Source organism: Chanodichthys erythropterus, chromosome 11 (genome assembly GCF_024489055.1).
Source record: "Chanodichthys erythropterus isolate Z2021 chromosome 11, ASM2448905v1, whole genome shotgun sequence".
In the NCBI taxonomy this organism is placed as follows: domain Eukaryota; kingdom Metazoa; phylum Chordata; class Actinopteri; order Cypriniformes; family Xenocyprididae; genus Chanodichthys; species Chanodichthys erythropterus.
Genome location: NC_090231.1, coordinates 58,248,301 through 58,267,578, shown reverse-complemented (window position 1 = coordinate 58,267,578; position 19,278 = coordinate 58,248,301).

Genomic DNA, 19,278 nt, shown 5'->3' with positions numbered 1-19,278 from the left:
ACCTCTGACGTATTGATGAACACAGAAGCACAGACGATAGAGCAAAACAAAACACCGGTCACAAATTAGAAGTCTAAAACAAGAACTTTTAAAGAGAAATGTTGGATGAGTTTGAGTTTGTTGCTCTGCTGAATTTGAACAGCAAGAGGCGTCTACTCTCACATAAGCGTACGCTACCCCTGTCATACGTCAATTTTCATTTTTGGATGAACTATCCCTTTAAGGCCGTGATGCCAAACCAACATCATTAAGTTTCTGTCAGCCCAGTCGGCACTAGTCGGACCCTGTCGGTGAATTTTTGGGTGATGAGCATGTTGAATTTGCATTGGGCAGTGAGTGAGAGAGTTCACTCTGATTGGCTGACGTATGTGGACTACTTCCACCTGCTGGTATAGACAGTTATTTCCTCTCACGCAGGCACAGAATGAGTGTGCTAGTTGCTAGTCTAACCCTTACCCAAACCATCATGCACATTCAGCATCAGAAATACAGTTCTTGACTTGCGGTTAGAAGCATAGCTTTTTGTTAGTATGATGTGGACTTTAATAGATCATGCACTTGCAAACTAACATGCCGTACATTAATTATATATATACTAGGGGTGTAACAGTACATGCATTCATCCCGAACAGTCACGGTACGGACATCACGGTTCGGTGCATACAGTCAGACGACGAATACAGTCAGTCACACTCCAATCCAGAAGGGGGCGTGTGCGGCAATGCAACGCTGTTTGCTAACAGCCACAACAGGAAAAAGCGCAGAAGAAGATTAGACGATCTATGCATAGATGTGTTTACGTGTAATCTCTCAACCAGCGTTTCAACTGCAGAAAGACATCAATAAAACAGCTTGAGAATAATATCTCATGTAGCATTACATTTACCTCAGGTAAGTCATTTAGTGTCCACAGCATGTTAGTTCACTAGAGAAATGAATATATGCACTATATTAGCTTATGTATTAATTATATTTACTTTACCTGTTAGTAATGTCTTAATTATTACATATATGTTTAAATAAATTTGTCAAGTTATGACAGTAACTGTGTAAATGATTATATTTCAAAAATGAATTGGAGTAGAAAATTAATTTTATTATTAGATTTAGAAGTTAATGTAAAACCTGCCTCTTGTGCAATTTGCATGTTTTTTTTATTTGAGTGTTGATTATTATATTTAAGAAAATAAATAGCAACTGAATTTAATAGTTTGGTCTCTGTTGTTAATTGTTACTTTAATATTATAGTAATGTGCAGAGACGCTCCTTGTATATAGTTTACAGCATTACCTGAGATAGATCTTCAAGAAAATGTTAATTATAATTGAATTTATTTAAAGAGAGACACAATTTGTTCAACAAACCACTGTTTAATAAAACAGAAGAAAGAAAAAAGTAGCAATTTTATGTTTAGTTTTCTCCCGAACTTCAATACTGAAGGAACGAACTGAATCGTCATGTTTGTTTACCGTTACACCCCTAATACATTTTAATCTGTGTATTTTAGTGTGTCAATCATTTTTTTTTTTTTTTAAGGAAGCCCCAGAGTATAACCAAGCCAATCTTACAGCAATTCATACGTATTTTTTAATAGGTGGCTAATTCGTACGAATTTGTACATCCTCACTTCGTACATTTTGGCTAAATAGAACACATTTTATGAGTTGCCAAATTCGTATGAATTTGTACAAATTACCTACCCCGTCCCTAAACCTACCCATCACTGGGGTTTAGACAAATCGCATGGATTTGTATGAATTAGCCACCTCATAAAATACATACGAATTGAGATAGTGTTGGTATAACATAAGAGGCCCACGATCAAGCATAAAATAAAGCAAAATGATACTGAACAAATAGGGTGTTCTGGATGGTTGTTCACTGGTCCAAAGATCCCCCTACCCGCCTCGAAAGTCTGTAATATTCTGGTCTCAAAATAAAGGCTTGAGTCCCTATTTCAGTAAGTCATCTGGCAGGCAAAAATAAGTCTGATCATTTATTAATAGCACACTTCTGCTAAAAACTGCACTCAGTTTTGTCCATAGCACAAATGGTGTAGGATGACTCACAACCAGGGGTGCGTTTCCCACAAGCATCATTAGCCAACAATGGTCTTCATTGTTCCGTTGATCTCTACTGGTAACAACAGAACTTGCAACCATAGTTGGCTTTGGGAAACACACTCCAGGTTAGGGGTTTGGCCAAATCCCTAAACCTATATCAGCAATAATAATAGCGAACCTTGCAGACACCACTAATAGTTAAGTTCTCGTATTATTTGCATCCTAAAGGTTTTCTTGTGTGTTCACATTCCCAGCAAAATGCTTGCACATGTATCCCACCTACCCACCAGAAGGAGTGGATGGACGGTGTGGTCGGGTGGGTGCCAGCATTAATAATGGGACGAGTAGGCCCTAGAATTCCCCCATGCATAGCAGGAGTAATGACTTATTAGCTGGTAATTAGGAGCTAATGCAGCGGGGAGGAGAGGAAGTCTGCAGCGGCGAAGATTGTGCGGACTGGAGAGCAGTCAGGTGCATCTCAGGTGAAATCCCTCTCACAGGTGGAGCTGGAGCGAGGGAGAGGGGTGGGCAAGGAAAGAGGTGATGCAAACGGAAGGAGGGAGAGAGAAACAGAGGGAGGGAAATCGTGGTGCGGCACTTGGAAAGCTGCCGCCACATCTGCTAGTACATGATGTCACTGATGCCGCTGTCAGCTGTCGGCTTGGACCGCAGTCAAGAACCTCATCGCCTCCCTCTCTGTGGACCTTCATTTCTGTGCTGTTTGTTTCTGCTTGTGTTCCCCTGTTTTATCTTTGTTTCTCTCTTTCAACACATTGTTCTCCAGGGGGAAATTGGGCTTTGGTACAAAGGAAACGGTCACATGGTCACTTTCATGGTAAAAGTAAGTGACTGTGACCTAAAAGCAACTTCAGCCTACACTAAAAATTGCTAGCAATTGGGTTGTTTTAACCTAGTGGTTGGGTTAAATGTTTGCCCAATGTGCTGGGCAGTTTGATTTAACTCAACTATTGTTTAAAAATTACTATATGGCTGGCTTAAAATGAACCCAAAACAGGTTCATTTTTAACTGGTGTTTTAATCCGTCTTTTTTGTCCACTTTCGACCAATTCTGTCCTGATTTTTTCAAAGGGAGGGTCTATGCATGGGTAAATGTATGGGTTTTTTCAGATCTTTCGATCTAATGGACAAAATAAGCTCATGCAATTTACATATGAACGCAAGCGGAGACAACGGGAAAACATAGAGAGAGCATCAGCTTTCGTTTAGTTTCAAGACCGGCCGAACGCTGTGAGTGTGTGTTAGAAATCAGGAATGGTGAGAGAACATTGTGCTTGGTACATTTTTCATCATCAAACCAAACTTGGGTCTTCAGCCGACAAAGTTTAAACCCCATCTGGCTAGATAATATTAATGCGTTAGGTCAGTAGTCGGAAAGAAAATGGCCTTTTGTGGCTGTTGGAACACATTCGACCACATGGGCGTTTCCCCTACGAAAGCAATCCGGTCGAATGCGTATTCGATTACCTCTGGACAAAGTGGACAAAGCTCAAAACGTTTCAGACCCTGTTTACACCTGTATTTAGCATCGCCCTCTTGTGATCCAATCGACTAAAACACATCTTAATACCAGGTGGACAAGGGCCTGAGAAGCAGAGCAAGTTACCATAGTGGATTAAAGATTTTAAACAAACTTTTTTCTTCAGACTAACATGCCATGATGAATCATTCACAATAGTACAAAATGTCTATATGCAAGGTCTATATCTACTGTCAAACACCAAATATGTGTTAGATAACTAGTTTATTTCATTGGATTTCTTTATCTGGATACAATGACCTTTTCCAGCCCTCTTCTCTTCATCTTCCTCTACCTTCCCCCTCGAGTCCATCCTCAACTTCACCTCTCCACCACCACCAAGCAGGTTTGGGCATGTGGTCCTCAGGAGACGTGGCCTTGCATCCATACGCTGCTTGTTATATCTCTTGCTTTTGAGTTCAGATGAGGGCCAGACTCCTGTGCTCTTTCCAGTGTTTGGACCATAGCAGGAGGGGAGTTTGGCTGGCCATGTGGATGAGCACCGGTGGGAGAGCTAGAAATCAACCTATCAGCCAGTACCGAACTGTGGCCAGGCCCTGTGGGATCTGTGATGGGAAAATAAAGTGCAGCCTACTCCGCTAACCCTTCATAAACCAACACGCTAATTTACCATGGAGAACATTCTTCTTTATTCTAAAATCATTGGTGAATTTGAAGTCAGTCACACAGGTTTGAAATGACATAGTCATTTTTAGGTGCATCATATACCTTCAGCATCAAGACAAAGAAGGTGTTACAGAGAAGGTGTGACAAAACTGCTGAATTACAAAAATTTTAAGGAATCATGTGGGTGGATTTGTAGACATTAACAATTGTTTGGAGGCTGGTGTCGGGAGACCCGCAAAGAAGAAGAAAGGAGAAATAGATAGGTGAGTGAGAAAGAGGAAGCAGGAAAGAGGATGCCTTGTGCATGGCCTGCTGTTGTGCAGGATGATGAAATAAATAAATAAATAAATAAACGTCTGCCTGCTTGGCCATGAATATTACATTAGAGCAGTGAGTGGGGAAGTGCAGTGCCTGGAACATCTGGTCTCATCCACAGGGACCCTTGTGGCGAGAAAGCAGCAACTTCCAACAAAAAAAGCCAATAAAATCATAAAAAAGACTCATTGAGCAGATCTCTGCATTATTTGGCTGATTTGTTTTGCTAATTAGATTTGAAACACCAGAAGCCACTGGTAGGTACTCACTGCGGAATGATAAGGGATACTCAACCGACCCATGCACAATGCAATATTATTTTACCGACCATTCACTGTGGTAGTTTTCAGACAGTTGGGACCTGCTATATATTGATGGCCAGCCTGCTGGAAAAATAAGCTCTAAAAGTCTACCAGGTCGACCTCTGCCCCACCAGATGGCAATCCAGCTGACCATACATATTGATCAGCAAAACCAACTAATAACCACTTTGCATATAGAACCAGTTACGGATAATAAGCAATATTTGCTGAGTGATGCTGGTTTTTCCAGCAGGGAATCCATTCAATATGCAGTAATTAACTTAACTTTGTAACATATACCCCTGGTTTCACAGACAGGTCTTAAGCCTAGTCTCAGACTAAAATGTATGTTTGAGCTGTTTTAACCAAAAGCATGTCTTAAAATATGTCAGTGCCATTGTTTTGTCTCAAGATGGCAAACCAGTCATGCTTTTTTCTAAGTCACGTTTATAAAAGCTACTTAAACATCGTCATTGAACTAATGTCTAATGGCTTAATCCAAGCCCAGGTCATAGTTTTCTTTTGGTCCAAAGTACATTGGTGGATATCTTTGGAAAACCAGGTAATAGTTGGGTGGTTCATGCAAAATGGTAGCTGGACGGTGTACCAAGGTAATCCTTAAATGTATGACTGTTTCGCCAATCATTCTTACATATTCGGGTCTTTATCGACCCGGAACTATATCTAACATGGAAGGATCTCTACCTGTCGCGATAATATAAAACTCCTCTGATATTAGAGTAACAATTACAGAAGAATAAAATAAATCGTATTTTGTTACCTTTTGGAGCTTGAAAGGGCTCATTCTGAGCAGATGTTTTATGCCATTATCACTGTCCTCATCAGAGCTCATTTCCCAGTACATTTAGCAAATAATAGGCTAGTTTTATGTTTCTGGTCACGAATATGAGCCCATTCGCGATCTTAAACATATTCTCAAAACTATTTCATTTTCAACATCTTCAAAATCAATATTTCTATCACTAACAGCTTCACCAGATCAATCCAGTAACAGTTACAGTCATATTTGATTGCGTTCAGTACTTTGCAGTAAATCACTGAGCCATTTCATGTTGTTATTATTATTTAATTTTCTGTCTAAATGAGTCGTCACTTCAGCATTGTGTATCAGACACTGCCACCTTGTGGAATAAAGGTGAATCACACTTATTCTGTCATCTAAGATTCAATTATTGTTGTGCAGAAAAATATACATACACTCATACACACCTCGGGTCGTTAGCGACCCTATACACTTTTTTACAAAAAATGAATATAAAAATTGGCATTCTTTTATAATTTTATGATTTTTTTTCTTGTTATATTCTTTATAATGAATTGATTGAGGAATACCAAGAAGGTTGATGTCTAACTTTAAAAAATGAACGAGGAGGAGGGTAGTGAATGACGTCCCGGGTCACTAAAGACCCGAGGTATGCATTACCCATCTAGACCAGCTAATAACATTAAATGAGAGGTTTGGACCGGCTAGAAGTCATGCAAGTTGCATTAACGTACAGTAAGTTGGTGTTACCTTGATTTTACTACAGCAGACACATGCAGTATACCGTACTGTACAAGTAAAACAATATACACTGTAAAATCTAATAAGTTAGACTTACTTAAAAAAAACATGCAAAACAATTGCCTTCAGAAAACTAAGTAAACAGGAATAGTTGTACTGACTAATAATTTAGTATAGTTCATTTACACTAGAGTTCTAGTAACTAAAAGAAGAACTTGACTATTTAATGACTTGATAATTTACTTTATATTTACTCTTGACTTTGTATAGCTACCATTTTTGTTACCATTTATTACTTCCCCAACTTTAAAACCAAATGACTGTGATTTGTTGTATCACTGCAACAATAGGAAGTTCTAAGTGCACAACTAAATAGAACACTGATCACCATAATGACGAGTTCAAATTAAAACATTTTAGGAAAATCAACTTCAATTTATGAAGATGACTGCGAAGACTGATAAAGATACCTGCAGAAGTAGATGAAATGAGTGAAAAGTCTATTAAGATATAGGTTATATAAAGATTTTTACCATATGCGTATATGAAGTACAACTGAACTTTGAACCAACAGTAGAGTTTTCAATCACTTGGGTCTGGCTGTGCCAGCAGCTGCAGAGCCATACTCAGTACTGAATGGTTTATTGAAAACTATTTGCTAGCTTTACTTGTCCATGTTCAATGGTTTTAATGAGTCAGTGGTAGGAATATATGCCTGCAGGTTGAATGGTTATTGTCCGCATCCACTGAAGGTTATGAAGGAGCGTGAGGGAGAAGCCTTGACTCTGCTGCGAAAGCGGCGATGGAGAACGAGAGCGAGCTATGGGGATTGTGATGGGCACAATAGAGGCCAGAAAAAGCATCTTATAGGTGTGCAGTGCCAGCGGCCTTGTCCATTCACTCTGCTAGAAATCGAGCCAGTACATTTGCACTGAGCTGTATCTGTTTGTTTTAGTCTGTCAGAATGAAAGACTTTTTAACTGTGAAATGATTTGAAATTGTCTACAGATGTAAATGGCCTGATCATGGTCAAACGCCTGCTTTCATTTCAACTATGCTCCAATGTGAAAATAAGATGAAGGTTAATGTCTGTGTGTTTGTGTGTATTCCATGTTGCCTTATGAGTAAAGGAAGTCATTAAGAAGGCATTTGAATCGATGCCTATACCACCTGCAATGTGAAAGAAAGACTGAATAAACACAGTGGTTTTCGATGTGGTTTTAAACAAGTCATATAATGAGGAATTGCAATTTTCTTGATGTTCTGAGATCAGAAAACCAAAATGTTACCATATGATTGGCCATGTTATATTACACCTTAAACAATTCTGGGTTAAAAACAACCAAAGTTGGGTTGAAAATGGACAAACTCAGCAATTGGCTTGGTGTAACTCAGTGAATGGGTTTAACCCAATGGTTAAAACAACCCAATTACTGGATTTGTCCATTTTTAACCCAACTTTAGTTGTTTTTAAGGGTGTTGAAACAATAGTTAGTTTTATTTAACTCAGCTATTGTTTAAAAAAATTGTATTGCTTGCTTAAAATGAACCCAAAGTATGTTGGAAATTAACATTAATCAATATGTTTAATAAATAAACATTTATTAATAAGTTTAATGAATAATAATTAAACAAACATTTATTAAATTGCTTTTGATTATTATTTTTGCCTCTGGTAATCATGTGTCTGATTTTTAATTTTCAACCTATTTTGGGTTCATTTTAAGCCGGATATATAGTAATTTTCTCTAATTCACAATGGCCACAATTATTGGCACCCAATTATTGCAACCCCCTTTTGCCAAGATAACAGCTCTGAGTCTTCTTCTATAATGCCTGATGAGTTTGGAGAACACCTGACAAGATATCAGAGTCCATTCCTTCATGCAGAATCTCTCCAGATCCTTCAGATTCCAGCTCCATGTTGGTGCTTCTTCTCTTCAGTTCACTCCACTCATTTTCTTGAGGGTTCAGGTCAGGGCACTGGGATGGTCATGGCTTCATTTTGTGCTCAGTGACATTTTTGTGTTGATTGTGATGTTTGTTTTGGATCATTGTCCTGATGGAAGATCCAACCACGGCCCATTATAAGATTTCTAGCAGAAGCGGCCAGGTTTTGATTTTTATCTGTTGGTATTTGATAGAATCCATGATACCATGTATCTGAACAAGATGTCCAGGACCTCCAGCAAAATAAATAGGCTTCCAACATTGAAGATCCAGCAGTATATTTAACCGTGGGCATGGGGTACTTTTTATCCATGTGTGCACCAAACCCATCTGGTGGGTTTGCTGCCAAAAAGCTCTTTTTTTAGTTTCATCTGACCATAGAAGCCAGTCCCGTTTGAAGTTCCAGTCTTGTCTGACAACTGAATATGCTGTAGATTATTTCTGTATGAGAGCAGAGGATTTTTCTTAAAACCCTCCCAAACAACTTTTGTTGATGTAGATGCTTTTGATAATTTTTTTAGGATTTCTGACCCCAAGACTCAACTAATCTCTGCAATTCTCCAGCTGTGATCCTTGGAGAGTCCACTAAAACTTTCCTCCTCACCGCGCATTAGGATGATTTAGACACATGTCCTTTTCCAGGCAGATTTGTAACATCTTTAGTGATTGGATTTAGTGATTTGGCCTTTGTGTTTCCTCATGTGGAACAGCAAGTCATGGCTGGACAATTTCATGTTCATGATCACCCTTTTGTGCTAAAAAATGTAAATATGAATGGGAATATACTTCAGAGATATTTTACTCATAAGAATTTCTAGGGGTGCCAATAATTGTGGCCAATATGTGTTGGAGAAAAACATTCATAATGCGAGTTCCCCCCCCCCCCCCAATTTAAATTGTTTTACTTCGATGAAAGGTTAGAATTTTGTGAATTTTTTGAATGAAAGATCAAGAGGATAAACAATGCAGATTTATTTTCACAGCCGCCTTTGCTCATATTTACTAAGGGTGCCAATATTTGTGGAGGACACTGTAAAACTGCCCTGGGGTGCGTTTCCCGAAAGCATCGTTGGTGAACCATGGTCATAAGTCCCATTGAACTATATTGGTAACAACCAAACTTGCGACCATAGTTCGCTTCGGGAAACGCGCCCCAGTCAAACAGTAAACTCTGGGTCAAAACAACCCAATCGCTGGGTTTGTCCATGTTCAACCCAACTTGGAATGCTTTTAACCCAGCATTTATTTAGAGTCTACATTTAATTATTTATTTTAAGATGGTGTTTTTACCATATCGCTGTTGCCAGCATTTTGTAAATGCAATAAACTACACTCTAAAAAATGCTGGGTTGTTTCAACCCAAATTTGGGTCTAATATGGAAAAACCCAATTATTGTTTTTTTTTTTTTTTTATTACATTTTTAACCCAACAGTTGGGTTTGTCCATATTAGACCCAAATTTGGGTTGAAACAAACCAGTATTTTTAGTGTATGAGAGATTGTATGTAATAGTAGTTTAGGCAGGAGTAAAATAAGGGTGTTTCTCAAACCATATTAAATGTGATAATTCAACACCCTCATTGCTTTTTTTTCTTTCTTTTCTTAATTTATTTCATCTTCTCTTGCTTCAGGTAACTGAGAATATCGATCGTTGAACTTTCATTATCATCTGTTAAACACAAGCATGAGTTTTCCCAATCTCAAAGATCTCCTCAACTTTATTTCTTTTTATTTAAATTTACAAAGCCCTAAAACATTGAGACAAGAAGACATGGAATTAAGAATAGACCAGAAGAAAAAAGGCTAATTTGCACATATTGTTCTTTGATGAATCAATCAGGCTGTTGAGAGAGACACAAGAGCTCTCATTGAGACCACATTGATTTCCTTTTGATTGGATCAATAAAGACTCTGAGGAATTAGACCGCTCTTCTCTCTATCTACACTAGTCCTGAAATTCCCTCCATAAACAGATTAGATACAAACGCACTATCACAAAGAGCTTCTTGAAGTCTTACACAATCATATTTAAAGCATGTGCAATCCAATCTCAGCGTCAGAACAGCATCCTTTGATCCTTTCTAGTACTCGACACTTTCTGTAGCCGCTTCCTTCCGCCATACTCCTCATTTCCCTTCTCCTCCTTCCTTTGTGTTTTCCATGTCTTTCTTCGATATCACGAGCGCGCGTTTGTGTGCAGACGTAGGTGTGTACATTTATTTGTGTGTGTGTGTGTGCGGCGATACACAGGTGCAGGCAGTGAGATAGTGTCCCACAGGCGTGAATGAGTTCCCTGGTCAGCTTTTAATCAGACTTCACAGCACGCGTCGGCCACCCGCTGTTTACCAACAACCTGGAGAAGAGAACCGCACAGCTGCCTCTCTCTTTATCTCTATATCTTCTTCAAGCCCTCATCCCCCTTTTTTCCTTCTGCACAATTCCCTTGTTCTATCAATATTTCCAGAATTCCTCTTTTTCAGGCATGAATTGCCTGTGAAACTCATGACACAGAACGAATAATCTGGTGGTAGTTTGGTGTAGAAACATGTAGATAAAATTCACATTACATCCTGACACAGGAAGTGCAAAATTCCTTCCGTTTAGAAGCAGATGGTTTGAAATGTAGATATGTTACCAATGGGCGCATTCACTTACTGTATGTATTCAAAATTGCTGATATGAAGTAGGTCTCGCTCTTGAATCCAACATGGAAGTGACCTAAACAGCAATTAATCGACTGGCCACTAGAGACAGGCTCCTAAAGGGAGTCAATCCCATGCTGAAATGCCCAACTTTACAGCAGAAAAAAAAAATTGCTTACAACCTGGTACAAAAAGTGGTTATGGCCTATTTTGCCCTTCATGACATCTGTGCGGGAGCAATTTTTTTTTTTATAATTTAAACGTTTAAATTATATTAAGCCTTAAAGTTCTGCATAATTAAGGGCGTGGCCACTTGAGTGACAGGTGGATTGCTGCTGCATGAAAACACACGTAAAGTCTGTCAAAATATAGCCTCTATTAAGAACCTTTTTAAAGCAATAAGGTACTAGAGGCCTTGCAATAGTGTGAATATATGCAAACCCTTTAGACTTGATTTTGTTCACAATAGAGAGCGGCCTTGATTGCTTTCATAAAAAATTGCTACATATTAAAACTTAAAATGTAGTATTCTTATTTATTCTTAACAAAGAATATTTTTTTACTAACATAGTCTTAAGTGCCATTCTACAGAGGCCCTGAAGGGACATGGATGGTGAAGAAAAAAATATGAGATGGGCGGAAAAATCATATGTCATTGCTTTTGCGTTCGATTGAAAAATGTTTGCAAAAATGTTCGCTTGCAATGAACACAGAAGTTTTGTGAGTGTATGCAAAGTTTTTCTTTATAAATTGACCACATATTTGCAGTTTAACCCTTGTGCGGTCTTCGTTTGGGAAGTACACTCAGGGTCTTCAGGATCTCCACAGACCCTAGGCAACAAAATGCAATTTTGTAACAAAATACTTTTTTTTTTTTAAAACAAATGTTTTTACTCCATGTTTTTGGAGGATTTATCATATGTTTTACATTTATATAAATAAATTAACAAATATTTTTTTAAATATTATACAAGAACAGCTTTTTATGTAAAATTCACTTTATAAAAGACCCACATTTCTAACTTTCGTTCATGGGGATAACATGGATAATTTGACATGGTTTAGTGTGAGAGTAAAAAATTATCACTTTATCCAGTAGATGCTCCAGAGCTCCACTATTTGCTGTTTGACTGACTGAAAGATGTCTTTTCACAAGTATTTTTCAGCTGGATTCATATCTAAATATTCTGAAATCTCAATTATAACAATAAAGGCTACTTTGAAAATACAAAATCAGTTTTTCAATATTGTTACATTATGATGAGACCCCACTTAGAAAAATGGACAAAATTCATCCTCAAAATCAACATTTTTGAAAAAAATAATTATTGTCTTTTATTGTCATAAATGTGATTTCATAATAATTAGATATAGATAATTAGATAATCCAACTGAAAAATACTTGTGAAAAGATGTCTTTCAGTTAGCAAATAGGGGAGCTCTGCAGTATCTACTGCTAAAAGTGATTATTTTATTTAACTGCATTTTCCAAAAGATGGACGAAAATCTTACACTAAACCATGTCAAATTCAAGGTCTTTTATAAAGTGAATTTTACATAATAAGCTGTTTTTGTATAAAAAAAATATATATATTTATATAAATTTAAAATCTATGGCAAATCCTCCAAAAAACTGCACAAATATGAAGTAAAAACATTAATAAACAGAATAAAATTACATTTGTTTTTTAAAAAAACAATTATTTTGTTACAAAATTACATTTTGTTGCCTGGGGTCTGTGCAGACCCCAAAGACCCTATAAGGGTTAAAGAAGTACGTTTCTTGACACAACAACAGTGTTTTGAAAAATATTCAGGTTTTCTCTTCCGCCATTGCCACTTTGTAGTTGGTGAGAAATGCATTCTGGGATACTTGGTTGTCTCAAGTCCGCACAAGTCACGTTCCAATGCATCCTCAATAAAAAGGGCCAGAGCAAGAACACGTCTGGCGATTTTACTTTGCTAGATGTGAACAGCACTTGGTCAGCGACTGATTCACAAGTTTTCAAGAACAGATAAGAACGCATATTGAGAATTGGCTAGAATTTTGCCATGCCAAAAAATAAAAATAAAACAAGTCTTGGGAATTTTTAGGAACCATTAACTGTTTATAACGGTCATGCTTTAAGAACACAACCTTGTATTTTTAGTTTAGTGACCTCAAGATTTTGTGAAGCACTTAGTAGCAAGTAAAATAGACTGTATATTCAATGTTGTTATCTCAGTTCTGTCTGTGAAATATTCTTTTCCTGTGGCCAAAATAAGCTGCAGTGACCAGACTGGCTGCGAGAAACTGTGGTTTCAGTGTTGCATCATGTCACTTCCAGTGTGCTTTTTGCTGATGCAAACTACTCCACACTCTAGTGATGAAAACAGTTTAAGGATTCTGAAGGAAAAAAAAGCATTCAGTGCATTCAGTTTTCATGCATTTTACCCATTACGTCATCACATGGTCTCTGACATCCCAACATGGCATCTTGATAAATACACGCTCCAAAACCTTCCAATAAAGTTATATGAACACACTACAAAATGCTGGGTTAAAAACAAACCAAGTTGGGTTGACAATGGACAAACCCAGCAGTTGGGTTAAATGTTTGCCCAATATATGAAATATATTGGAAAAATAGGAAGCCAAAATAGAAATGTTTGTTTTTTAATTACTATTCATTAAACTTATTAATAAATGTTCATTTCCAACATACTTTGGGTTCATTTTAAGTAATTTTCAAACAATACTTGAGTTCAATAAAACTGCCCAGCAGATTGGGTCAAACATTTAACCCAACCGCTGGGTTTGTCAATTTTCAACCCAACTTGGGTTGTTTTTAACCCAGCATTTTTAGTGTAAGCAGAAATTGTTCAGTTTGGTCTTTTGGTTAAATTAATAATTATGTCCCAGTTCAGTTTGTTGCAGCCATAATTCAGTTCATATAAAAACGAAATCAAATTTAAATATAATTTTTAATTTTTATAATAAACTATACTTTATATAATTTATATCTCTCAGCTGAAAAATGTTTTAATAAATCACTATATTAAAACAGTTCAGCTGATTCACTGAAAGACAGATCGGACATTTGTGTTACTGTCCTTGCTGTCAGCCAGTATAGATACATCACAATACACTTGGATGTTATGGACTCCTTGTCGCATAATCTAACTGCCCGCGTTACATTATATTGGCCATCACAACATGTCTTTCTAACACTATTTCAAAATTGAGTCTAATTCGACCATCTGCACTGCTGCTTTGAATGTCTTACTCCTCTTAATTTGCCAAATAAATGAAAAATGCCTGCTGGTGAGAAAACTTAAATGACTAGTAAATGATTTCTGCCCAGATGTGTGGTTTTCAGCCAGGAGCTGGCTATGCTAATGGACTGCATATCTGCGCCATAAATATCCTTGAGAGCAAAACTATGTGATGCTAATGTTTATTGGTACTGACAATCTGGAAGTAGCTCAGACAGGCGAGTAAGAGCAATAACTTTACAGACATCAGTATCGTCACTGATGTATAAAACTGGCAGCTGCTTGAAAAACATTCTAACAATTTCAATTCCTGTCGATTCTATCAGGAAAAGCAACAAGATTGAAAATGTTAACCATCTATCTAAACAAATATAAAAAATACAGCATGTGTCTAACCCCTGTACCTCTCAAACTATTGAACATGAACCTGAATTCATTTTCTACTGTTTTTAGGCAATCAAACAGACAATCCAGGCTTACTGGAAATACATGACTTCTGCAAAACCTGACGCACGAAAATCCATACATGTGACGCTGATTATGCAAATGTCAAAATGCATTAGTTCACAAGTCATGAACTATGGTAAAAGTGTTTTGATGTCATAACATAGTATTGGGTACACGACAACTATATACTAAAAACAGAAACCTTTTTCCTTTGCATTGTCAAACGATCCCCATTCACGCGCATCTGAGAAAATGACTAAAAACATTGTATTCTGCTGCCAGGCCAGTAGATGGCGATGTCAGTTTGAAAAGAAACACTTCGCATCTATAGACTGAACATGTAATACGCACCTTTTTCAAAATTTTGCGTTTTTTTATATACAGAGATGATAATGATATTGATTTCAAAACTTGCAGTTTGAAAAACTTGCATGCACTCTAAAAAATGCTGGGTTGTTTCAACCCAAATATTGGTCAAATATAGACAAACCCAAACATTCGGTTAATTTTTTTAATTACATTTTTTAACCCAACAGTTGGATTTGTCCATATTTTACCCAAATTTGGGTTGAAACAACCCAGCATTTTTAGAGTGTGTTTTCAAAAGTTTGTTTTCAGGTGTTTTCAGGCCCCCAAAATGCTTGTGTAAATTTGTGTAAAATTTTTGTGTAAATGAACAGGCAAAATGCACTTTTTTTTTTTTTTTTTTAAGTGTTTTGATGTCATAACATAGTATTGTGCATGGAATCGCACTAAGGGTACACGACAACTATATACTAAAAACAGAAACCTTTTTCCTTTGCATTTTTCACGTACAGATGACTGCATTGTCAAACGATCCCCATTCACGCGCATCTGAGAAAATGACTAAAAACGTTGTATTCTGCTGCCAGGCCAGTAGATTGCGATGTCAGTTTGAAAAGAAACACTTCGCATCTATAGATTGAACATGTAATACGCATGTGTATGACGTCACCGTTTTCAAAAATGTGCGTTTTTTTTATACAGAGATGATAATGGTATTGATTTCACTTTGAAAAACTTGCATGCACTCTAAAAATTGCTGGGTTGTTTCAACCCAAATTTGGGTCAAATATAGACAAACCCAAACATATTTTTTTTTAACTGTTCATTTTTTAACCCAACGGTTGGGTTTGTCCATGTTTGACCCAAATTTGGGTTGAAACAACCCAGCATTTTTAGAGTGTGTTTTCAAAAGTTTGTGTTTTCAGGCCCCCAAAATGCTTGTGTAAATTTGTGTAAAATTTGTGTGTAAATGAACAGCCAAAATGCACTTTTTTTTCTTACGTTTTTAGTTGAAAACAGTGCCATGTAAACGACCTCTAAAACAAGCCCCTGTGATCATAATTTGTCTGAAAAAGAATAAAGGTTTTACTGCCATTTTACTGCCTCTGTTGTTCATTTCAGCTGGAAGCTCCAGTGAAATGTACCTGTCAAAAGTTTGAAATAATTACAATTTTTTAAAGGGGACCTATAATGCCCCTTTCACAAGATGCAATATAAGTCTCCAGAATGTGTCTTTGAAGTTTCAGCTCAAAATCCCCCACAGATCATTTATTATAGCTTGTCAAATTTGCCCAAATTTGAGCAAAAACACGCCGTTTTTGTGTGTCCCTTTAAATACAAATGAGCTGCCTGATTTCCAGAAGAGGGCGGAGCTTTAACAGCTCAACAACAACAAAGCTGGAGAATCTCACGCAGCCAAAATGAGGATTGTCAGTAACGGTGTTCAGCCTTACATTGTTCAAACCGGAGTCGACACTGATGGAGAGACTCAGGAAGAAGTTACAACTTTTAGACGTTTCTGAATGGTTAGTGGATAAATTGATGTAGTTGCTGTGGAGTTGATTCAACTCATCCACTAGCATGTGCCGTCATGTTCATCTTTTGTGTTGAATTGACCTTCGTTTGTGAAGCAGTCCGGCGTAAAATGACGGCATGACAACAACACTCGACTACAACAACTCTTCCTCTTCTCTAAAGCAGCCCAACATGGCCCCGCCCCCTTTGTTGTGTGTTTATGTAAATTTTAGGGTTAGTGATGTCACTAACCTGGGAAGAAGCTTATTGTAGTCCTGTTTGCTGTAGTCCTTAAAACTGCTGTCCATAACTTTTTTGTGTTCAAAATTTACAAAAATGATGTAATGAGAATGTACAACATAAATCCATTTTCCAAACCATGTTTTTGTCTTACCCTGAATCATTATGGTACATTTATAATAAGTGTTTATATTCTGACTGTTTCAGACCGAACTGGTAGGACCCGCCGCATAGACATACACAGAGAAAAGTAGCTCCAGCTACAATGTTCTTCTGCAAGACGCGTGCAGTTCTGTTTATTTAAAAATCACAGACTGCAGCTTTAATCAGAGAATTCTTTAAAAGAAAATATCTCCCTTTGCATTGAACTTTGAGCGTCATAACTTTGCAGATGTGCTCAAACAGCAACATTACACACTAACTTAAGTTAGAGTTCATTATTACATCATGTAAAAGGGGCCCTTTAATTATGTCAAGCTTTTGACTGACAGGTACGTATTTCCAATGAGCCAATAAGTGGCAAGAACAGACACACATGGCAAAATGGTGGCAAAACTGTGCATAATGAACAATATAGAACATTTTCTCTACTCTGCCTCCTGGAACACCTCATATTTCACCATAGTGTTGTAATAAGCACCCTCACTGTCTCCTACTATTAGGCCACACACAGTAAAAACAGCTTAAAGTCTGGTGCACATTGCAGATTCTGCCTGAGAGTCACAAACTTAAACAGGAAGGAGAAGATGTAAAACTGAAAACCGGTTTCTTACATGTCATGAACAAAGCAAAACAAGGAAATCTTAGTCAGTTAAAAGTTTATTGTCCAGCCTTAGCTTAAAAACCGATCTTTGGCCTCGCTACATACAACAAAACAATACAAATCTCCACATACAAAAAATAATAATAATAATAATACATAAGGCATTCACATTACCTACATCGCTCAATTTCCTACCCCTTATTCAGAAGACCAATAGCATATGTTAATTAATCTTTGTTAAAGCCACAAAAGTGATTTTTGTTGTTTGATTAACATTAGACAGCAGTAGGAAAATTAGGCTGCTGTCCCTTTAAGACCGAAAGCGTGGATCCAATATAATGATATGCATCCATATTCCTTCTCAATTGTTTATGTAAGCCATAAGTGACTGTGTATGTGAGGATACTTTTCTGACATAATTTTTCATGTATGTGTTCATTCAAGCACAAAAAGATGCAAAAAAGAACAGCATTTAGTTCTGAATCGAGTTCGCTTTCACGTCTTCTTGCAACTGAAAGACTTAAAATCGCTTGAATGTTTAAACTGACTGGACCTAAAACTATTGTAGATGATATCGACGCTAAAACGATATGTCGTGTAGCCCTATCAGGGATCAATAAATCAAAAACATAAGTTTATGTATAGTGTAATAAATGAGTGAGTGTGGTGCCTTGATTTGCTTTTGGGGTTACGGCATGCACGCATTTTTTTATTTGTCTGCGAGGGATTTGTGATCAAGATTCTTCTGATATTGTAAGGATCACTGAAGCATTTTGATTTCCACACTATGTGTGTGTATGTATCTGGGTGAGTTCTCCACCGCTTCTGGCACTCCTGATTAAATCAGCAATTCAGATAAAGACTTGGTCTGTTTTCACAGCAGACACAACGAGTAAATTAAAAGCAGAGCCTGACAGAGGACCATATGGTCCAAGTCTCAGAGAGAGGAAGGAAAGGCAAGATTAATTGATAATAGCCGCCTCTTTCACCACCTCCAGCACAGGTCTGGAGATGCTGCTGGAATTTCAGCAGCTTGTCCGTAATCAAACTGCCAGGATACAACGGCTACAAAACATGTTTTATATGGTGAATGCATAGCATGCCTCAACCTTTATAGTATAATTTGCTAATTCAGATGAAGCGGTGGTCTTGATGTTTGCACATGTGTGTATGATTCTAACCCATCTCTATGATTTCCTCTTCCTTCTATTGTTGCCATCTTTAACCAGGTTCTGCTCTAAATGAATATACTTTGATGGCGCAATTTATCATTCACTTGGCATTCTAGTGTAGTTGTACTGTATCATGGACTAAACTTCATCCCAAAATCAATAAAAACCATCTGTCTTCATGAAGTGAAATGAACAGCACAATATTGTAATTTTGACAATATTTTTCAAGTCATTTTGGCCGATACCGTTGCATTTTCCTTTCATTTGGAAACAACATCAAGGACGCTATCTCAACAATCTAAGGACATTGTCTGAAGCGCACGGTGCAGGTGCACTTAGGGTGTGTCCGAATCCACTTTTGCTAGATTAACGATGGGGAAAATGGTCCACAAGGGTTGAACCTAGTGTCTTAATGAGTCATGGGTGAGTTTTGGGTGTTATGTGCAATAAACTAATCAGAGCCTCATCTCCAATTCCCTTTAAAAGCTGGTTGTGAACGCTTCTCTAGTACGGAAATGGATCTGCTTGTGCATGAGGTTAATGGGACAAGCCGTTGTAGGGATTATAAACTAATTATTGTTAATTTCGGTTAGTTTTGAGCAAAAACTTTATTGTTCTT